Source organism: Mus musculus, chromosome 8 (assembly GCF_000001635.26).
Source record: "Mus musculus strain C57BL/6J chromosome 8, GRCm38.p6 C57BL/6J".
Taxonomy (NCBI): Eukaryota; Metazoa; Chordata; class Mammalia; order Rodentia; family Muridae; genus Mus; species Mus musculus.
The window spans coordinates 103,601,414-103,623,061 of record NC_000074.6 but is presented as its reverse complement, the minus strand read 5'-3'; the positions used below and the strand labels follow the sequence as shown (position 1 = coordinate 103,623,061).

Below are 21,648 nucleotides of genomic sequence, written 5' to 3'. Positions count from 1 at the left end.
ATATCTATAAAATATATCTATAATACCTTAGCCATACAATTAGTTATGATCTGACTAGATCATAACTAAAATATACCAATTATTTTCCCCTACCTTTTGACACATGGGTGGTTACCTATGCTCAGGTACCATGCTCACATCTCCTGGGAGGATTATCCAAAGACTGGCTCTATCCCAGAACCCTTCCTGCCTCCTGGGTGTTCCACCTCCCATTTCCCGCTTAAGCCATAGGCCATTGGCTTTTCAATTGACAGGTGATGCATCCATACAATACACAAGATATTCTCTCTACAGGAAGAATTAGCAAACTGCTCAAAAAAGAAGAAATAAACCCCAGGCAAAGAGTATAATATGTATAAAAGTATGAAGGTCAAATGGGATATAATATATTTTAGTAATTCCAAGATTGGCTACTCTTACCATTCAGAGTTAACAAAATATGTTCAACTCTAGCAAAAATGAATTGAGTACTCAGGATATGGCTTGGGGAAGATGGCTTAGTGTGGGGACCACAGGAAGCCAGAGTTAAGTAATGCTCTGAGTGGGTGTGTATAGTTTGACATGGGAACAGTTATGTCAAGGAATACAGAGCCTTAGGCTCAGAGACATGGCGGAACCTTGCTCTGGAGACAGGGTTTGAGTGTCAACAGTGTGTGCAGAAAATGTCTACCATTGCTTTCTCCTCCTGAGTATTTATGGCCTGAAGACTGTTCCTTGACAGAGACTGCTCCTCCTAAAATTAGTTAAACCTGTCCCCTTAATCCAGGTGTGTACAACAAACCCTGTCTCCTTGGATATGTGTATATAACAATCCTACCTCATGTTCAATGGAATAAACACACCGAGCTTCCAGGTGTTCTGCCTTTGCTGGCAGACAGTACATTTTGTGGAAGTGTTGTCTGAAAAGTGCTTGCAACACAAGCATAAGAAGCCGAGTTCGATCCCCAAGAACCAGTGTAACAAACCCCGGGCATGCCTATAATTCCAACACTGAGGCAGCAGAGACCGTAGATTCCTGGGAAGCCCTGTCCAGTCAGTCTATAGAAATCAGCGAGCGACCTGTAGGTCCCGTTAGAGATCCTGTCTTCAAAACAAAGGTGAGAACTGTATAGGTTTAGTTTTTGTCAATTTGATGCAAGGTAGGGTTATCTGGGAAGAGGGAAATTCAATTGAGAAAATCCTTCCATCAGTCAATGGGAGTATTTTCTTGATTAATGATTCATGTAGAAGGACCCAGGCCACTGGGTGGTGCCACCACTAGTTAGTTGGTCCTAGGTTGTATTAAAAAGAAAACTGGTTGATCCATGAAAAACCAGCCAATTAGCAGTACCCCCTCATGGTCTCTGCTTAAGATCCTGTCTCCAGGTTCCTGCTTGGAATTCCTGCCCGGGCTTCCCTTGATGATGGGCTGTGACTTGTAAGCCAAATAAACCCTGTAGTGGTTTGAATAAAAATGGCTCCCATAGGTCAATAGAGAGTAGCACCAACAGATGGTGTGGCCTTGTTAGAGTAGATGTGGCCTTGTTGCAGGAAGTGTGTAACTGGGGGTGGGCTTGAAGTTTTAGAAGCTCAAGCCAGTATCCCTTTATCTTCCTGCTGCCTGCCAATTCGGAGATAGAATTCTCAGCTACCTTTCCAGTACCATGTCTGCCTGCACACTCCCATGTTCCCTGTCATGACAACAATGGACTAAATCTCTGATTGTATAAGCCACCCTCAATTAAATGTTTTCCTTTATAAGAGTTGCCATGGTCATTGTGTCACTTCATGGCACTAGAAACCCTAACTGAGACTCCCCAAATGGCTTTTAGTCACAATATTTATCACAGTAAGAGAAGGAAAACTAGGACAAGAACAGTTAAGGAAGACACCTAATTTCAGCCTCTGGCTTCTAACTGTATAGTTAGAAAAATGCACATGGCCTTCTAAACATAGACACAGATACAGGCACACACACACACACACACACACACACACACACACACACACTCACACATACTCACACAAAAAGAGAGAGAGAAAGAGAGACAGAGAGAGAGACAGAGAGGGAGAGAGAGACAGAGAGAGAGAGAGAGAGAGAGAGAGAGAGAGAGAGGCAGGAGGGAGGGAGGGAGGGAAGAGAAAGGGGAATAAACATGTACCATGCACATTCCAGAAAGTTTTGTCTGGCATTGACATGGACTTGGGCCTCTGTAGGGTCTTTTGTTTACTCAAAACAAGACAGAGAACTTAGGCTGACATCAACGTCACATTATCACGGTGTGAACAGAAAACTCCTCAAACTCAAGTAAAGGTGGTGGTTCTCTTGTTTGGGGGAATGTAGGAGATGCTGACAGCTTCCCTTGCCTCATCCCCAATGTCAATTTCAAGAGAATCCCTCTCATGGACAGGAGCTGTCAATGACTAGATAAGGAACTAGAGCCTTGGCAGATCATCTGAGCTGGGTCCTCTCTTCGGAGGCCAATGATTTACACTTGATGCAAGATGAGGTGCCAAGGATGATATGAGTAAAATTAGATCATGGAGGAAAGGTCGGGTACTGATGGAATAGCACAAACTCCTAGAGATCCCAAAGCCTAGACCACTCCTGTGCAAGGGACAGGTGAAGAGTGGATTCAAGACCCTCTGGGTGGTTGCCTTGATTGGGCACCCCATCCCACCCCAGCTGCTTGCAATGCTACCTTCTGTGAGCTCTGCTTCTCCCCTCCCAACTCTGCATTTTTTTAAAAATATTTTTTATTACATATTTTCCTCAATTACATTTCCAATGCTATCCCAAAAAGTCTCCCACACCCTCCCCCCCACTCCCCTACCCACCCATTCCCATTTTTTGGCCCTGGTGTTCCCCTGTACTGGGGCATATAAAGTTTGCCTGTCCAATGGGCCTCTCTTTCCAGTGATGGCCGACTAGGCCATCTTTTGATACATATGCAGCTAGAGACAAGAGCTCCGGGGTACTGGTTAGTTCATAATGTTGCACCTACAGGGTTGCAGATCTCTTTAGCTCCTTGGATACTTTCTCTAGCTCCTCCATTGGGGGCCCTGTGATCCATCCAATAGTTGACTGTGAGCATCCACTTCTGTGTTTGCTAGGCCCCGGCCTAGTCTCACAAGAGACAGCTATATCACAGTCCTTGCAAAAAAACGTTTGCTAGTGTATGCAATGGTGTCATCATTTGGAGGCTAATTATGGGATGGATCCCTGGATATGGCAGTCTCTAGATGGTCCATCTTTTTTTCTAAGTTTTACAACTTGTCTAGTGGAATGCAATTGAATAGCAACTGATGATTCTATTGTGTATCCAAAATCCCAGCAAGGTATGGCATCTTCCCAACTTGTAGAAGTTTCTCCCACCCTTTCCCACAGTCCTTGTTTTCCATTGGCAGCCACAGTAGCACGATCGTTTACCCTATCATTGAGCTTTATGTAAAGGAAAGTGCCTTTGTGTCTTCTTTTGTACAGGTACCTTTGATGTAGCTTCTGTCTACTTCTACTGTCTCTTGTTTCTTTCTTCATCTTGGAAAACAAGGGACTCACCAGAACCCATCATCTCCCATCCCTTGGGGACTCAAGCAGGAGTCATGTCATTTCCATGATGCCCTTCCTGATGTCAGCACCCTATCTCAGTGCCTTGTAGGTGGTGTTATGGTTTGTATATGGCCCAGGGAGGGGCACTATTAGAAGATGTGGCCCTGTTGGAGTAGGCGTGACCTTGTTGGAGTAGGTTTGTCACTGTGGGTGTGGGCTTTAAGACCCTCATCCTAGCTGCCTGGAAGTCAGTATTCTGCTATCAGCCTTCAGATTAAGATGTAGAACTCTCAGCTCCTTCTGTACCATGCCTGCCTGTATGCTGCCTTGTTCCTGCCTTGATGATAGTGGACTAAACCTCTGAACCTGTAAGCCAGCCCTGATTCAATGCTGTCCTTATAAGAGTTGCGTTGGTCATGGTATCTCTTCACAGCAGTAAAACCCTAACAAAGACAGTATGTTCCAGAGGATGATGAGCAAGAGTAATGGAAGGCTGGAGAGGTTCAGAAAGCAACACCTCAGAGGATCTGCCTTATCCAAGTTGAAAGGCTCAGGTTCTGGACCTACACCTCCATCTCAAGATCATGCTGCTGTGCCTTCATATGGCAATCATAATGAGGGGATGCTGGAAGATTCTAATAGGATTCTTGACACTAAAACAGACACATGGGGTATATGAGGTTAAAGGGGCACAGAGACAGGTGTCAGAGGTAGAGCAGAACTTAGCAAGCTGCCTTATCCCATTCCTAAAAGGAAACTAATTTTCACTGTTTATAGGGACCTTAGTAGGCAATGGACAGGCACTGATCTAAGTGCTTTGCTTAAAGTTTTTATTGTAGTTCTCACAATTCCGACAAAAAAAAAATAATAATGAGTGATGGGGGACAGAGAAGTGTAGAACCCGTTGCCAGGGGCAATGTTGCACCTTCATCCAGGTTCTTGACTTTTTGCTACTGGCTTTTTCAGGTAAGAAGAATTTTGAAGCATGACACAAATCTGGGTAGGTTTTAGCAGGGCATGAGTTACCCAGGAAATGTATCCACTGATCAGGACATCAGGACGTAAGACTCTCTACCTTAGAATATGCTTAACAATCAGAGGTTCTTTTAAGTAACAAGGGAAGAGGAAAAAAAATCAGCAATGAGATTTGTAGCCAAGCAAGCAATCAACTGGAACAAATCTTTCTTCACAAATGGGGTTTATACTAAGGGAGAATAGTCCATGTGCTGAAGAGCCACATTAAGGATTAATCAGAGACAGAGTGTTCCTCCCGAGTGCCATGCAGGGCACTTACTTTGTATTCGCATAAAAAAAAAAAAAAAAAGACCAGGTTTTGCTGAAATGCAGATGACAATTGTGGCCTGTGACATGACAGAGGGAGTGGCATTTTCCAGAACATTCCCTCTAATGGTTTCAGGCGCTGCATGGGGGAACAGGAAGTTGGTACCTTAGAGTTTAAAGTCTATCACATACAATGGACCTTTCAAAGAGCCTAATTGGTGCTGGAGGTGCCCTGCTTTCTTCTCCTCTCCTCCCCTTCTCTTCTTTCTCTGTTGAAAAAAAAAATCCCCTTAATCTGGCCTCAAACTTGTCAAGTAACTGAAGATGACCTGTCCTGAACTTCTGATCCTTCTACCTTCATCCGGCTAATGCTGGGATTACAAGCAGGAACCATCACACTCAGGTTACTGGATACTGGATGAGATTGTGTATGCTAGGCAAGCATTATCCCAGCTGAGCTACATCTCCAGCCTGTCTTGTTGTGTTAATGGGGATGTTCTTACCTGCCCCAGGCTCCAAGTCTTTATATACACAAGGAATTCTTATTCAGAGTGACAGACCATTTAGATTCTGCCATTAGACTTTGGGAATCATGTATGCTTGCAAATTCCCTTCAGTGCATTACTGTATATTTAGAAGTCTTTCCCACTTCTTTATATTCTTTGGATCTAACACTCTAAAAAAAAAAAAAAAAACCCTCAATTTCTTTGCTTATTCAGTGAGGATACCAAATTCAATAGAACTCCCCAGGGAGTAAATGATGTGATGTAAATATTCTTCTGCAAATGGCTGGAGTGTCTGAAACCTTCAGCTTATCTTCAACACTTCTTAGTCTTCTCCCTTAGCACTTTCGTTCATGTGAACTCAGAGAATGGGATCCTTAATTTATCTTCTCCTTGCTAAAGCCCACAAACCTGCCTTCTGGGGATCTGGGAGAGGTCCTGATATCTTCCTGCCTCTTTCAGCATCCCACTTCTTTGCAATTCTCTGCAATAAGCCCGTTTCCTATCAAATTCTAAACAATAGATTTCTCATAGTCATAAGTCTGCTATTTATTATGGGTAATGATAAATCAAATTTAGGAAAGTAGCCACCAGTTCCTTTCAGAGGCTGGGTATTATTTTAAACATGAGATTTCTGGAACATAGATGATAATTAATAATTGATTGTCCAATAAATGAATGAGGATATTTTATTTTTACACTTATGTCTGCCAGGCAAAGTGTCCCAATACCATCATCCTCTCAACTGACAGATGAGGAAAGAGTTTCTGGAAGGTTGAGTGAACTCCAAGTGAAGAATATCAAAGATCTAACATCTAAGACCTGGTCGGTGTGTGTCCAGATCCTTTCATGGCTTCAGAGCACTGCCCCCTCCCCGCACCTTGTGAGCCCATAGAAAAGTCTGTTCTTGGGAGTTTGCCTTGCTGCCATTTATTTACAGATCCCAGCCTGCAGGCTGGTTCTGAATTCATGATGCACGCTCTGGTCTTTCATGACTTGTGCTCCTGGAATTTCATTAGGCTGACCTGTAATTGTTGTGGTAAATGTTTACGCATCTATAAATTATTATTAGGTAAGTGAGGCAAGGTCAACCTTTATCTTTCAAGGCACTGGAAACAAACCCCCGAGATTTCCCAGCAGACAGAGGGGCTGGGATCTGATTAATTATGGACTGTGTTGGTGTCATATTGACAACACTATTTCTTGCTGTTAATTTTGAAGTCCCAGTTGGGTCATCCTTCCTGAGCATGAAAAATTATCGCCCTTCTACTGATTGTTTGCAAGTGATTCAATTTTAAATCACTAATGACTATTGATAGCTGATCTTTTTCCTCGAGCCGCAGAAGCTGAACTTTCTTTCACCACACTTCTTGTTACTAGGTTGAGCAAGGCCTTTATTGCCAACTCAAGGACATTCTGCACTAATTGCTTTAAAAAATGCCATAACTATATTCTTAAAGCTTCTAAATAGAAAGTAAGTTGTATAACTACATACCCACTATGTGCTTGACAATTTTACTTATTGTGTTATCTAATATAGCAATCTGTGAATCATTATCTCCTCCTCCTCTTCCTCCTCTTCTTTTTCATTGCTAAGGATTGAATACAGCTCATGTTCTATCATTGAGTTGGAGCTCCGGTCATTTTTTATCTACCTATCATCTATCTATTTGTCTATCTGTCTATCTATCTATCTATCTATCTATCTATATATCTATCTATCTATCTATCTATGTATATACAGGGGAAATCCTGCTAATTAAGGTATTAGTCTACCATGACCAGATAGCTCCTCTGAGCTCAGCACAAAATGGAGAACTCCCTATACCAGCAAGTCTTCCTCCTCTCTGACCATGTCTGGAGAACCAGAATCTACTTGGGGAAGGTTAAGTAGTCCTTGGCAGACCAGCAAGTTCAACTCCCTCTTTTCCTGATAAGAACCAGCACAGGAACTACCTGGGATTCCTGGAATATTCCTCTATACAAATGAGGCATTCACAGTACTTTAAACTCTACCCAATGGTTTTCATTTAACCTGAAAACTCTTTTGCCACTCTCCAAAAGTTCAAATATAGCCCTTTTCCACACTGAGTAAAGGTATTCACACGAGCTGAGATCATCTATGAGAGCTGTTTTGTTGATTTTTGAAGAAGGCCTTTGTCTAGAAGAGCTGTAACACTAAGATCCTCCGAGAAGGTCTTCTTCTCTCTTTGTCCCCTGGAACTTGCTTCCAGCTGGACCAGGATCCTGCAGACCCCATCCATTCCTGACTCTGCTTCATTCTTCCAGCCTGGGGTGGAGCAGTGTTTGGACACTCTGAGAGGAAGAAAATGGAGGACTTTGAACCTCTATCTGCCTGTCTACCCACTCATCCATCTATATGTATGTATGTATGTATGTATGTATGTATGTATGTATGTTTCTATCCATCTATCATCTATCTATCTATCTATCTATCTATCTATCTATCTATCTATCTATCCATCCATCCATCTATCTATCTATCTATCTATCTATCTATCTATCTATCTATCTATCTGTGTTATTTAAAGTTTGAGCCAGAGTTTCACTAGGTTATTCAAGTAGCCCTCAAACTCCTCTGTAGCTCAGGCTTACCTTGGACTTGTGACCTTCTGCCTACAACTCTGGAATTATAGGTTAAACTGCCACCATCAGTGCCTGGTGAGGTAGTCTTACTATTCTTAGTAGCTTAGGTATCTGACATATAGTAGGATGTTAGGTTTCTTCAGAGAAATAGAACCAATTGGATAGGGGGAAGGATAGATAGAAGATAAATAAGTAGGGGATAAAAACAAATCTCTGTTTCTTATAGAATATCTATAGAAACTAATTTATGGTGGGAAAATTCATACATGTGAATGAGATCAAGAAATCCCATAGTTTTTGCAAACTAGCAGCATGGAGGCCTCATGGTATAATTTCCCCAAAACCTATAAATCCTAGGATGAAGGAGGCAGTGTTGTAATCCCCAAACCTAGTCTGAAGGCCTAAGGGCCTTCCTTTATCTGGAGGCATGCCAGTATACTGCAGAGGTAACACCACTGATCCTAGGCCCCTGTCTGTTTGCGTATGTGCAACCAACCCACATGAAAACCATGTTGGTTTAATACCCATCCTGGCGAAGCTTACTTGGCTTATAAACAACCACCAGTTAACCACCACCCAAACCCGACCTCCTTACCAAGGATGGTTCATTAGGAAGCATTTTATGAAACCAATGTAAACATCACTTGAAAAGAGTCAATCTATTTCATGAAATAATTATACCAAAGTTTCATTTTAGCCTGTCTAGTTCTTTGGTCAGAATATACCCAAGCCAAATGCCTTGCTTCCCAGGCTCTGGGGTCAGTTTTATCGAAAAGTTACAGTGAACAATTCCTGGCCTGAGCTGATCCATTCTGTATTTCATGAGATGTTTCCTTAATGTTGCTTGGTCCTGGACTGCATCCTACATCTTCACTGCCGCTATGTTATCTGTGGTTTCACTTTCCTTTAGTCATGTGAGGTCCACTGTAGTTCCGGAATCGTCACATGTGCGTGCCTCTGAGCCAGAGGTGTTAGGTGTCTTCCTCAGCAGCTCTTCACCTTAGTTTGTGATACTTGGTCTGACACACAACCTGGAGGTCATCTACACAGCTAGGCTGGCTGGATAGGAAGCTCTAGAAATCAACCCACCTCTCAGTATAGGAGCTACCAAGGCAAGCTGTCCTTTTGATGTAGGTCCCAAGAATCCAAACTCAGCAGCCATTTCACCAATTGAGCCATTTCTCCAAGAAGTTGAAAAGTCTTTTGCTTGTTTTGCCCAAATGGACAATATGAGAACCTTCAAAACCCTTTGATACATGAAGGGCAGAGTCATAGATGGGGAAACTGAGATACAGATGATGCGAGTTACTCTAGAACTCATCTCTAAAACACCGGAGGCAGACCTCTGGGATCCTGTTCACTTCCAGAGTGTTCCCTTGCTCCTTCTTCTTTCGGTACTCTTTTGTTCTGAGATGCATGGCTTTCACAGTTATGAGAGAAGTTTAATGCAATTTTGATTCTGAGTTAAGTATAACACCCCCTCCTTTCCCTGTCTCTCATAAAAGCCTGAAGCATTCAGGTGTGTGAATCTTCATCCCAGAGTAACCTCTGCTCCTCACGTCAATGACAGTGCCTCACATCTCAGAGGTCGGGACAATCAGAGCAACGAGCCCAGGATGTATTGAACTGCAGCTTGTTGGTAATTATTTTCTCCCCCTTTCCAGCAAATACCTATTAGTTGGTTCAAGGTTTGCATTTGCAGAGGACTCCGTGCTCTGCATATAATTCTGCTCACCTCTTTGCCCGGGGTCTAAACCTGAGAGCTGCAATCAAGCCCATCACCACTCCCAGTCTCTTCTACTCTCCTAAACTTCCACCCTACCAATCAATCACCGGCAGCATCTTTCTGCCCTTCACGAGACCTTCCTAATGCTCTCTGCCTCCATTGCCTTTAGTTTACCCTTGCTGCATTTCTGCATTTACTTCCTCCATTTGGTCACCTGCCATATTCTCTCAGCACCCTGCCTGACAGACAGCCACCTTCAGTGCCCCATCTAATCCGTTGTCTTCAGCACAGTTAGCAAACTTTTTGAAAGTGCAAATGGCCTACTTTCAGCATAGGAAGTCATGGCAATTTGTTGTTGTGGCAGAAGCTGCATGGAGAAGTGATCAGAGCCCATTGCTCTGTGATCAGGACTTGTGTCTGCATTGCTCCAGGACTGAATTGAATACAAGCTAATGGAGAGCAAAAATTGTATGGTGTTGCGGTAAATCTTTAACACAAAAAGCCCAGTCAAAAAATTCACAGCTCAGATAATTGGTATACAAAATACACGCCTAGACTGGGCAGCTCTACTACTACATTACTCTATTCCCATCTATTAGATCCCAAATAACTTGTGATTTCTCCAAGCCATGTGCTCTAGCTCCATCTTCCTTCTACCTCATCCTCCTCTGTCTTCCTCTTCTGCTCTCCCCCTCCCCTTCTCTCCCCGCTCCCCTTCTCTCCCCCCTCCCCTTCTCTCCCCCCTCCTCTTCTCTCCCCCCTCCCCTTCTCTCCCCCCTCCCCTTCTCTCCCAAACTTTTCCACTCTTACTGCCCAATCATCAACTTTAGCCTTTATTTGAAAAGTTAAGGTGAAGAGAAGGTTCATAAGGCACCTGTGTACGTGATTCACTCCTAGTCTGTAGTCCCTTCCAGGAGAGTAGAATTAGCATCAAAATACAAGATCCACCACATATGGAATTTACACCCATGGTCTTAGCAATGTACATAGCTTCTATAAGCCTGATGCAAAATGTCAATGAAGAACAGCTAAGGAAGAGCCCTGAGGTCACAGAGGAAGACAGGGATACCGGCTTCTAGTTTTGAACTAAAGGAAAATTGCTGGATAAATACCCATCATGGCCCCAAATGTTCAGGGCTCAGCAAGTCAGATGCATGTGGATGATAGAATAGTAGTGGTGATGTTAGTTTTGCTAGATCAATGTGATGGACAGAAAGACAGCCATGAGTTTCACTGAGGTCTAACTTAATACCTAGATATATGTGAGCCCCTGACCAAGACCATTCCACATCACTATTCCTTTCCTTGCTATATTTCTAGGAGCTTGCTTAATCTCTTGATGAGTCTCAGGATTTCTAGGTTCCTGGGGGAAGAATGAGAGAGAAAAAAGAAAGGGTCTGCCTCTTCTATCCTGCCCATCTTGGCTGTTGGCTCTTTATTGGTCAATCAAAAACCAAGTGGGGACAGGGACCTTCAGCATTTGGACACACAGTTTCCTGATTTGGGGGTTCAAGTTAAGACAAAGCATTAGAACCAGTTCCTAACAGATAACTAGGAACAGAAACACTGTCCCTGAATTCAATCCTCATAGCTGGAAAAAAAACCTAAATATTAAATCAAGTTGAAGAACACTTCTGTGATATAGAAAAATGGTCCGGGTTGGGGATGGTGGTGGTGGTGGGGAGGGAGGGTGGTATAGTTTCTTGAATTGGATGGGCCTGAGATTGAATCTCAGTTCTGTCCTATATTATCTGCATGAAGCAAATTATTTATCTCTGTCAGTTCCATAGGCTACAGAATGGGCAATACCAACTTCATGTGAAGAAAAATAGACAGAGTGGGTATAAAGACATAATAGGTGGGCCATGCAAAGAACTTGCTAACATTCTCTTACCAAGACTTTCCCCGGCAGCCTCCTTCCCCACTTCCCACCTAGGGCTCATGGTCCATCGAACCCAGAAGCCACAGCTCACCCTGCTTAATGTCTGGTCATTACTACCTGACTTTTCCTAGTATGGTTCATTATTCTCCCTTGTTCTCCTTTCTTCTAAAGAAGGAAGAGGAGTTTTACATCTTTGGCTGTGGGTGAGCTCTTGACATATGTTAATGTTTGCAAAATCAGCCTGGAATAGACAGGGAACTCTTCCTAACATGGGCCCGGAGGCAACAAATAAATTACTTTACAGGGATGGTTCTGTCTGCTTCAAGTTAAAACTTAACAAAGAAAACAATCTGCTTCTGTCTTTGATGGCCTGGAAGCTGTAGGCACTATTGCCTCTGGGTCAAAACTCTGCCTGTTCTGCCAGGGAAGAAGCCACTATCAAAGGCACCTTGTACCATGTGCCTGGCACTGTGCAAGACCTCTAACTCAAGTATTACAGACGAGGAACAGAGTTTAGCAAGCTTAATTAACTCATCCAAACTTATGTACAAAATAGATGGTCAAAGTCAAATTTGAAGGCAAATCTGCTAGACTCCCTTGACCGTGTTAACTGCTCATCTTCATGACCATCCTTAGCCTCTAAAAAGACAGAGACAGTATGATGATTTTTGTTGAGAGAAAGCATTTGGGGCACTTGCTTTTGATGTACCATGAATGGTTAATAGCAAAATAGAGGTAGGGTACCAAATGAAAGCCTCTTTGTGCTTATCAGTGAACAGAAAGCTATAACTTCCCCAGCCTGGAAAAGCTGGGGTTTGTTGTGGGATCCAGTATCTTGGGATTTCTTTAGTAATGAAGATGGACCATATGTTCTATCCTGGACCACTAGATAGAGTGTCACTATGAGTGTCCACTGTGGGCTTCTGTCCAGGGTATTCAGATTCATCTTTGAGCTTTGCTGTCTCTTCTTCTAGCACAATGTGGTGGATTGTGAACACATGTCCACAAAAATTCCTCCCAACCCTAATTTATGTGACACTGCATTTTCTCTTCAAAAAATGGAGTTTCTTTCTTCATTCCTTGAATCTGTATTTAGGCTAGTTGATGGACTCTTGGGAAATATGTTGTAATAGCTAGGGGACATATCTCAGTAGCAGAGAGCTTGACCAACATGCACAAGATCCTAGGTTCAATGCCTAGGACTGGGGAGAGAAATCCCACAATTCAGTTTTTATTTGATGTCCCACTGGGAACATGTAGGGTCAGTGAGATGGTTCAGTGGGTAAAGGTACTTGGTGGTCAGACCTGGCAATTTGAGTTCAATTTCTGAAACCCTTGTAAAGTGGAACAAGAGAACTGATTCTGCCAGGTATCCCTCTGACTTCCACACACACGCTGTGGCTTGTGTAGCATTACCCACCACGCCCCCACCCCACTACCCCTACTCCTCCTACTAAACATATTTTATAAAACTGAGATGTGACTGAAGGACTTGAAAACTGCTTGTCCAATGATGCTCACCACCATCTTACGCTCTTGAGTGCTTTTTGAGCCCCCGAGAGACCATTCAGAGCCAAGATGAACAGTCCCAGCCAGAGCTCCCTTAGACTCACCAAATATCCAACCTCCAGGAATGCAAGTCTCCAGGAATGCCCTACGACATCCAAGAGAATGCGACTCAGCGAAGAGGCCAGCTGATCACAGGGATCTGTGTCAGTCACAGCCAAACTCCTGTCTAGATGACCCACATTTTGTTGCTTGGAAACATTAAAATTTGGGATTTTTGTTTCCTTAAGAAAATGAACTAGAATACTGGAGTGGCATGGCAGAAGGAGACTGGGGTGCTTTTGCTTCGGAATCCTCCTTTGGTACTTGGATGTCAGAATATATCGTTTTCTCTACATGGAAGAACAGTCATAAAAATGATCCTGGAGAATCTGGGTCAGAGGAGGAGGTGAGACTGATCGCCGACTTTTCCAAGTTCCGCATCTGAACTCTAGGTTCTGGGGACAAAGGCCAGATCATAAGAAGTTTGATGTCCTGGGAAAGTTTGATGTCCTGGCTACATCCTGAAGGTGTTTCTGTTCCTTCCAAGATTTTGTATGTTCTGATCGAGGAACTAAAGCTACTCTATGTTGTTATCATGATTTTAGTGGGCATCCATCAAAACCTACAGAGATGTATACTAAAAAGGATAAATATTGCTTTATCTGAATTATTGTTCTTTATTTTTTATTTTTATTTACTTTTACTTATTCACTTTACATCTTTCCCACTGCTCCACCCTCTCAGTCACCCCCCTCATGTAATCCCCCCAATCGCCCCCTCCCCTTCTCCTCTGACCACCAACCAAAGAACATACACAGGCTGGCCTCCCTGCACATATGTAGTAGGTGTGCAGCTTGGTCTTCATGTGGGTATTGAACTGGCTATCCCAAAAGCTGTTGCCTGTATATGGGATATGTTTTTCTAGATTATTCTTTAATAAAAGCACTTGAACAAACAATTTCATAGAGATGGGACGTGAATTGGAATGAAATCTGGACCCTCAAGCTCCCATGATATAAACCATTGTTAGTCTGAGTATATTTTATCTTAAATAATTCACTAAGAAAAAATTATATGACTTTAATTCTTAATGAGTGTTTCAGCTAAAGACATTGTCTTGTGAAAGAAGTACAGAGAGGTAAGTTTAGAAAAAACTAATTCTAGAAATATAAAGTAGGTTGAAAAAAAATCCTCATATAATTCACCACATGTGTCCATGTTTCAATAGAAAAGTCACCTAACAAACCAGTAATGGAAGGACCTTCAGCTGCAAGGGAAGAAAATATAACTGATAGGAGCATAGAGAAGACAGACAGTACAGCGACCCTGTAAAGATTCTAAAGCCGCGATCATAGAACACATTCAACAAACGATTTCAAAGTTACCTAGAGCAAGGAACAAAGAGAAAGCCACTGAAAAGGTGTGGAAGATGTAATGGAGAATGAAGTAGAATTTTAGAAGTACGGAAATAGCAGCTTACAATGAGCTCACTAGCAGAATGGAGATAGTGGGCGGAAGAGGAAACTTAAATACAGGAGGTGATGATTATGCAAGAAGAACCACAGAGAGCAATGAGACCAAAAGCAAAAGGAAGCATGGAGCATCCTCTAGGATTACAATCTAAACCAAATGTCAGTGTGGTTGAAGTCCAAGAAGAAGAAGAGAAAGAAGGTGAGCCTGAAAAACTACTCAAATGATAATACAAATAACCTGCCAAAGATGATACGCAAAATACAGAAAATCAAGATGCCATGTGACCTCAAAGAGGGATAAATTCAAAGAGTTCCCTGAACATGACAATTATGCCTATAGCCCTAGCACTTGGAATGTTGAAGTAGGAGGACTGTTGCCTATGTTGCAGAGTGAATCTTTGTCTTATTTAATAAATAGGAAGAGAGAGAGAGAGAGAGAGAGAGAGAGAGAGAGAGAGAGAGAAAGGAAGAAAGAAAGAAAGAAAGAAAGAAAGAAAGAAAGAAAGAAAGAAAGGAAGGAAGGAAGAAAGAAAGACAGAGAGAGAGAGAAAGAGAGAAAGAACAAGAGAAAGAAAAAGAGAGGAAGGAAGAAGCACTTATTCCCAAAGCATATCATATTCAGACTTCTGGAAACTGAAGCAAACAATAACATCTTAAAAACAGGGAGGTAGTAAAACAAATTGAATGGCAGAGGACTCCTCATTTTTAACGAAAGTTCAGAAAAGTAACACAATAGTTTTCAAATACTCTCCTTTTCCTTCCTATCTGCGTGTGTGTGTGTGTATATATATATATATATATATATATATATATATATATATATATATATATTTTATTAGTCCTAACCCTTTACTGCAAATTAGAATCATCAGGTAGCTTTTACAAAACTTGCAAGCTGGAGCCTCTCTCAGTTTAATAGTTTCAGATGTTCCGGTGATAGGCCCAACTTTTACCATGGTTTGAAAGCTTTCCAGGGTGAACTTTATCGGCCGTTCCTTGTTCGCTGCGTGTTTGCTGATCCCTTTTCTTTCTTTCTTTCTTTCTTTCTTTTTTTTTTCTGTCCATGTGGTTGCTGGGATTTGAACTCAGGACCTTTGGAAGAGCAATCGGTGCTCTTAACCACTAACCCATCTCTCCAGCCCGCTGATCCCCTTTCTTACACAGCAACTGGTTAGTGATTCCAGAACGGGCATAGGTCAGTCTCTCTCTCTCTCTCTCTCTCTCTCTCTCTCTCTCTCTCTCTCTCTGGAGAAAGAGACTTACGCATAAGAAAACCATGACTCAGAATAGGTTAAAACAGCTTCCCAACTTGCAGGCAGAGGAGGTAACACTATCTTACTCCAGGGCAAAAGCAAAACAAACACCGTTTCTAAATGGGAACAAATATCATTCCCAAGTTAGGTAAGGGAATAGAAGGGAATAGAACAAGGCTGAAAGAGGGCATGGTGAGGGGGCTCAGGCCTTCTAATGAAACTTAGACATTTTCCTCAAGGTGACATATGCAGCAATGGTCTGGCGACAGCTACAATGAAGGTAGCAATCTCAAGTGTCCTTGTTGCCCAGTCTGCTCCAAACTCACTATGTAGGGAAGGATGACTTGAACTTCTGATCTTCGTGGCTCCACTTCTTTAGTACTTGGAGTATAGACATGTGCCACTATGCATGGTTTATACGTCAATGGAGATAAAACCCAGGCTTCCTACATGGTAGGCAAGCCGTCTACAAACTGAGCTATCTTTCCAGCCCCACCCTTATGCACTTCTGCATCTGCCAATCCCAGTATAAAATAAGTCAAGATCCTCATGGGCTTAAAGTAATCAGTACCTGAGTCTCTAAGTATCAGTATCTGATCTGATATATGAATGATATATGTTCACAGATGATCACATAATTCTAACTCTGGCTCTGCTACTTTCTCCCACCCATCTCACAAGAACTAAGTGTGGTGACAGTAAAAAAACAGTCTCTGGCCCCTCCTGTCACTCTGCTCAGCACAGGATCTGGCACTGAGTAGGAGACCCAGCGACGCTCCTGAATTGAAATGCACACATCCTCTTGGTGCTTCTCCCCAGCTGCCGCTGAGCAGATGGTAAAATTCCTCTCCAGGTGTTTCTTGACCTAACAGGTGTGCACTTAGAAGGCCTTCCCCCCTTTGCAGAGCGTCTGCGTGTCTGATTTATTATTAACAAGACGTGGTGAGTTCAGACCAGACCTGAGACACAGGCAGAGATGGGCGGAAAGGGATAGCAGCACCTTAGAGGATGTGTTAAAGCAAATGCAGTCCTCTAGTCAGAGAGGATGAAGGCCTTAATGTATGAGGTATCAGTCCTGTGAGGGGACTTTGGCAAAAAGGAACTCCTCTTTCTCCTCCACCTCTCTTCCTTCCTCCTTCCCTCCCTTCTTGTCTTCTTTCCTTTCTTCCTCTTTCTTTCTCTCTCCCTCCCTCCTTTTATTCTTTCTTTGTTTCCTTCCTCTCTTTTTTCCTCCTTCCCTCCTCTCTTAGTCCCAAGCTGTGGATTCTCAGCTGTTATGAGGTTTTACTTTTCTTTCAGATACACAATTTCTCTCCCCTTACGTTCTGCTCCCTCCCCACCTGCTGGCCTGATGTAAATGTTGTTTGAGCTCCTGTCTCATGCTAGGTCCCATGTTAATGGATGGGAAGGATGAATAGGTTTATAATGCATACTCGAAGCCTTCAAGGCATTCGCAATATGGCAGGAGACAGGAAATGAATAGCTATAATAAAACAACAAGATTAATCGGTATGGGAGGTCACAGGGAGGAAGCAGAGATCACTTCTAGCTGTGGGGAAGAAGAGGTGAGCTTGAACTTGAACTGGAGTTGAAGGAGAGTCTGGATTAAACTAATAGGGGTCTTTAAGAATGCTGACTTCATTTGGCAGATCTGATGTGATGGGATTCCTGATTCTCAGGTGATCAGCTGTGTTTACTTAACAAAATGTCTCTACCTCTCTATACCTTGGTGTTGTTCTCTGTAAAAATGAACAAAATATTCAGCTATTGTTCTCTCACCAACACGATGGGTCTGTACAACTCTAGCTTATCTCCCTTATGTTGTCATAGCTCCCTCTGAAAGCAGCTGTCTATTGATATCATCTACTGCCGATTTTGCCATCCTCTTGCAAAACAAACTTTCTAAGCAAGTGGTCCATATTTGCCTCTCTGTCCTCTCCTTATTCTACATTGGCTGTATCCAACCAGGCTGTCACCTTCATTATCCTGCTGTGGCTACTAATGACCCAGGATCCAGAATCCAAGAGCCAGTTACTCATTCAAGTCTTAAGTCACTTAGAAGCCCATCAACCCTTTCTCCTCTTCCTGTTCCTTCCAGGCTCTCACCTAACCCTGCTTCTCCTCCCAGCTGCCAGGCTGTGCCTTCTCAGCTGATGGTTGTATTCAGGTCTGTTCCTGAGTCAGTATCCAGAATGAGCCTTTCATACTGCCCCATGTTGTGGTATGCCACGACATACCATGCCATGTTATCCTTCTGTCGCCAGAATGAAAGCTGAAGTCTTGTCATGTTTCTCCTCTCTCCCTCCTCTACCAAGACTTTATCTGCTGTCATGCTCTGCTTGCTCTGACCCAACCATGCTGGCTCTTCTTAGGTGAACCTCAAACTTACCACGTATGCCCTCTCTTCAAAGTCTCAGCATTTTAAAAATAATGTCTAAGAGGCATCTTTGTTTTCTTTTGTAGATGTGTGTATTTGCCTGCATGTATGTCAGTGCATCTCACAGTGAGCCAAAGAGACCATTGAATCCCTTTGAATGGGAGTTACAGACAGTTGTCAGCCATCATATTGGGACTGGGACCTGAACTCTTCTCTTCTGCAAGAATAAATGCATTTAACTGTTGGGCCATCTCACCATCCCCAAGTTTTAGCATTTTTTAAACAGCCTAGGACCCTTATCTAGAAATCTTCAAGATCTGGTCTATAGTTCTCTTGTGCTGCCATAGCATAAATGCCACTTAAACAAATAGAAATTCATTTATCACAGTATGTAGGTGTGTGTGTGTGTGTGTTTCAAGTAGGTGTGTGTGTGTGTGGGGGGGGTTTCAAGGTCAAGAATTGGCAAGGTTTGGTCACTGGTTATAGCTTCCTTCCTACTTTGTAAATGGCTACTGACTTACCATCATTTTACAACTTCTCCCTGTAAGTACACAGATTTTTTCCCTCTTTCTTATCTCTGTAAACTCTCTAACTCTAAGTAGGGCTCACTTTTATACTCCCATTTAAACCTAGTTACATCCTATTCTGTTTTCTCCCCTAACTTGCATAAACTAGAGTTATCTGGGAAGAGGGACAACTTCAACGAAGAAAATGCCTCCATCCTATTGCCTATAGACAAGTCTATAGCGTCTTTTCTTGATTGATGATCGATATGGAATGCTCCATCTTGCTTTGGGCAGTACTTCCATGCTAATATTCTTACTTATGTATTTACATACTTATTGACACTGCTTACACTGCTTAGGCAATGCCTGGAACATGAAAGTGTTCAACAGCATTATAACTATTTATTATAAGAGTATGACAAACGAAAGGCTCTTTGAGGGAGGGATCTCTGTAAATGAGAGACCAATTTCATAGATATGGGAAGTTTATCTTACCTTTGGGGAAAACAAAGGGAAGCCGGTTCCATGGTCTTTGGAGAGCTTTGCTAAGTTATCCCAGGAGGCAGCTGACTGTCACCTTTGAGGTGACAGTTACTGAGTGGCAGTTACAGAGTATTCTCAGGCAGGAGAATGTCATAGTCTGAATTGGATTCAGGTCAATTAACCTGTGCTGAGGGACTTGCACAAGGTAAATCTTGAGGCAGATAGTACTGAGAAGAAAATTTCAAATGGGTCAATTTATCCAATTGAGATTTCAGTATTAGACAATTTGTGACCTTCTAAATCTGACTTCTATATAGGAGTATATTTCAATAATTTATTCTCACTTAGAAACAATGATTTTTGATTCTTTTGTATATAATTATCCTAATTACTAAAGAACTTTTTGACAAATCTAAATTAGAAGATTTCCTTATTTCTCTTGTTCTCTTGCCCTCTTGTAGTACTGTTGTTTGTATTATTGCCGTGAGATCTCAGAATGATCCCTCTCTGTGAACTTTTGCATATTCCCAAAAGTTCAGTGGTTTCTCTTTCTCTCAGAGAGAAGTTCAACTTGTTCATTGCAGGAAGAGTAAAAAGTTTAAACGAATCTTTATTAAAATTTTTGAGATGTGAGGAGGGTGCTGTGCCTTTCTTGAGGCCCATGCTGATTTGCATAGGGATATTTCTGTGCAGAGGGGAGGGTGGAGTGCATAATGTCTCCATTATATAGTAGTGTGACTTTCTTAGGTCTGTAGAGTTGACCTGACATAATGAGCTTCTCGTTGATCCCTTTCTCAGTTGATGATCAGGCCCCTGCCCTGTCCATCAAACCTCTTCATTTCATTGTAACCTCCTTAATACCAGGAACCTGTGAGGGCAAACTGGTCCCAGCAACCCTGGTGACCACTGCGTCAAATACATTCACCTTGATTGATCTCTCTGGCTTTCAAATTCTATGTGCTTGTATCATGTGACCATTGCTTTTATTAAGGAGATGTTGAACCCACATTTGCTCTTGCTTGACCACAGTTTTGTCTGAGCACAACTTAGAGTTTCCTGGAAAGCTTGGTCGACATGCAGATTCCTAGCCTTGACTGAGGACCATCCATATGAAAACCTTAATTCTATTTCTTTTTTTTTAATTTAAAACATTTTATTAGATATTTTCTTCACTTACATTTCAAATGCATCACCAAAGCCCCCTATACCCTCCCCCTGCCCTGATCTCCAACCCACCCACTCCAGCTTCCTGGCCTTGGCATTCCCCTTTAATGGGGCATATAATCTTTGCAAGACCAAGGGCCTCTCCTCTCATTGATGGCCGACTAGGCCATCCTCTGCTACATATACAACTAGAGACACAGCTCTGGAGGGGTACTGGTTAGTTCATATTGTTGTTCTTCCTATAGGGTTGCAGACCCCTTTAGCTCCTTGGGTACTTTCTCTAGCTCCTGCATTAGGGGCTCTGCGTTCCATCCAATAAATGACTGTGAACATCCACTTCTATATTTGCCAGGCATTGGCATAGCCTCTTAAGAGAGAACTATGTAAGGGTCCTGTCAGCAAAATCTTACTGGCATATGCAATAGTGTCTGGGTTTGGTGGTTATATATGGGATGGATCCCCCGGTGGGGCAGTCTCTGGATGGTCTTTCCTTCTGTCTCAGCTCCAAACTTTGTCTCTGTAACTCCTTCCATGGGTATTTTGTTCCCCATTCTAAGAAGGAGCAAAGTATCCACACTTTGGTCTTCCCTCTTCTTGAGTTTCTTTTCTTTTCTTTTTTTTGGCTTTTTTTTTATTGGATATTTTCTTCATTTACATTTCAAATGCTATCCCAAAAGTCCCATGTACCCTCCCCCCTGCCCTCCTCCCCTACCCACTCATTCCCACTTCTTGGCCCTGGCTTTCCCCTGTACTGGGGTATATAAAGTTGCTAGATCAAGGGTCCTCTCTTCCCAATGATGGCCAACTAGGCCATCTTCTGCTACATATGCAGCTAGAGACACTAGTTCAGGGAGTATTGATTAGTTCAGATTGTTGTTCCACCTATACGGTTATAGACCCCTTCAGCTCTTGGGTACTTTCTCTAGCTCCTACACTGGGGGCCCTGTGTTCCATCCTATAGATGACTGTGAGGATCCACTTCTGTATTTACCAGGCACTGGCAAAGCCTCACAGGAGACAGCTATATCAGGGTCCTTTCAGCAAAATCTTGCTGGCATATGCAATAGTGTCTGCATTTGGTGGCTGATTATGGAATGGACCCCCGGGTAGGGAGGTCTCTGGATGGTCCATCCTTTCGTCTTAGCTCTAAACTTTGTCTCTGCAACTCCTTCCATAGATATTTTATTCCCTATTCTAGGGAGGAATGAAGTATCTATGAGTTTGTCTTCCTTCTTGCTTTTCTTGTGTTTTGTAAGTTGTATCTTGGGTATTCTAGGTTTCTGGGCTAATTTTCACTTATCAGTGAGTGCATATCAA

The 21,648-nt window shown here is 42.6% G+C and overlaps 1 long non-coding RNA gene across 1 annotated transcript in view; it reads right to left on the bottom strand.

Annotated features, from left to right (window-relative positions):
* Window positions 1–19,263, bottom strand: part of 4933400L20Rik (RIKEN cDNA 4933400L20 gene) — a 76,584-nt gene extending 57,321 nt beyond the window's left edge. Inside the window, exon 1 of the long non-coding RNA NR_045730.1 lies at window positions 19,180–19,263. This is a non-coding gene — a long non-coding RNA (RIKEN cDNA 4933400L20 gene). The remainder of the gene's footprint in view (window positions 1–19,179) is intronic.
* Between the last annotated feature and the right edge of the window lie 2,385 nt (window positions 19,264–21,648).